The sequence below is a fragment of the Vicia villosa genome, linkage group LG2 (genome assembly GCF_029867415.1).
Source record: "Vicia villosa cultivar HV-30 ecotype Madison, WI linkage group LG2, Vvil1.0, whole genome shotgun sequence".
Taxonomy (NCBI): Eukaryota; Viridiplantae; Streptophyta; class Magnoliopsida; order Fabales; family Fabaceae; genus Vicia; species Vicia villosa.
Genome location: NC_081181.1, coordinates 137,582,436 through 137,584,341, shown reverse-complemented (window position 1 = coordinate 137,584,341; position 1,906 = coordinate 137,582,436).

Genomic DNA, 1,906 nt, shown 5'->3' with positions numbered 1-1,906 from the left:
ACCGAGATAAATGATCCGCAATCAAATTTTTTGTCCCTTTTTTATCTCTCACTTCAAGATCAAATTCTTGAAGCAAAAGAATCCACCTTATAAGCCTCTGTTTTGAATCAGGCTTGGTGAGAAGATATTTGATTGCGGCATGATCAGTGTAACACACTATTTTCGAACCAATAAGGTAAGAACGAAACTTTTCCAATGCAAATACAATTGCGAGCAACTCTTTTTCAGTAGTGGCATAGTTAACCTGTGCCTCATTTAAAACTTTGCTCGCATAATGTATAGCATGGAAATTTTTGTTCTTCCTTTGGCCTAAGACCGCACCAACTGCATAATCGCTCGCATCGCACATGAGTTCAAATTCAAGCGCCCAATTAGGAGCGACAATTATGGGTGTGGTGGTCAATTTTTCTTTGAGTTCTAGGAAAGCTTTTAAACACGATTCATCAAAAATAAATTTCGTACCTTTGTTGAGCAAATTACTCAAAGGCTTTGTGACCTTGGAGAAATCCTTGATGAATCTTCTATAGAACCCAGCATGTCCAAGGAAGCTCCTTATGCCTTTCACATTCACCAGAGGGGGAAGCTTCTCAATTACTTCGATTTTTGCTGGATCGACCTCAAGTCCTTTTGAAGAAACCTTGTGGCCAAGAACTATCCCATCCGTCACCATGAAAGTACACTTCTCCCAGTTGAGAACCAAATTTGTTTCAATACACCGCTCCATCACCACATCAAGATTCTTCAAGCACAAGTCAAAAGACGACCCGTACACAGAAAAATCATCCATGAATACCTCGATGCTCTTCTCGATCAAATCTGAGAAAATAGTTTGCATGCACCTTTGAAATGTTCCAGGAGCATTACATAGTCCAAATGGCATTCTTCGGTAAGCAAAAATGCCAAAGGGACATGTAAAAGCAATTTTCTCATGGTCCGCCGGATTCACGGTTATTTGATTGTATCCTGAATAACCATCCAGGAAGCAATAGAAATTTCTTCCGGCTAACCTCTCTAACATTTGATCCATAAAAGGTAATGGAAAATGGTCCTTTCTTGTGGCTTGGTTCAACCTCCGATAATCAATACACATACGCCACCCGGTCACCGTTCTCGAAGGAATCAATTCGTTCTTTTCATTTCTCACAACTGTCAATCCACCCTTCTTTGGAACTACATGCACCGGACTCACCCATTCGCTATCGGAGATAGGATAAATCATCCCCGCCTGTAATAACTTCACAACCTCTTTTCTAACAACTTCTTTCATGGTTGGATTCAATCGCCTTTGAGGTTGTGCCACGGGCCGAAAATCATCTTCTAACATAATCTTATGCATACAATAGGTCGGACTAATACCCTTCAAGTCAGATAAAACCCATCCTATTGCTTCTTGATTCTTTATCAAGATTTCCTTCAATCGATGCTCTTCCTTGCTAGACAAACCACTATTAATGATAACCAACTTAGTGGAATTGTCACCGAGAAACACGTATTTCAAGTGAGACGGTAACACATTCAACTCCACCTTTGGCTCTTCAACTTTAGGCTCATCTCTCAATTCTTCAATTTGAGTTTCAAATGGATTCATCTCATCACAAGCCTCAAGATTTCTCAAGCAATCTTCAATTTCTTTCTCTTGATCTTTGGTGAGCACTTTAAGAGCTTCCATCAAAGTTTTCTCAAGAGGATTAGACAAGTGCATTTGATTCTCCACTTTCATAATAGCTTTTTCTGTAGCATCGATTCTAAAACAATCATCATCATCACTCGGATGCTTGATGGCTTCAAAGAGATCAAGACATAATTCCTTGTCTTGGTACCGTAATTTCATTAAGCCATCATCAATGTCTATCATCATTCGGGCCGTCTTCATAAAAGGCCTTCCTAAGATCAATGGTATATCAGG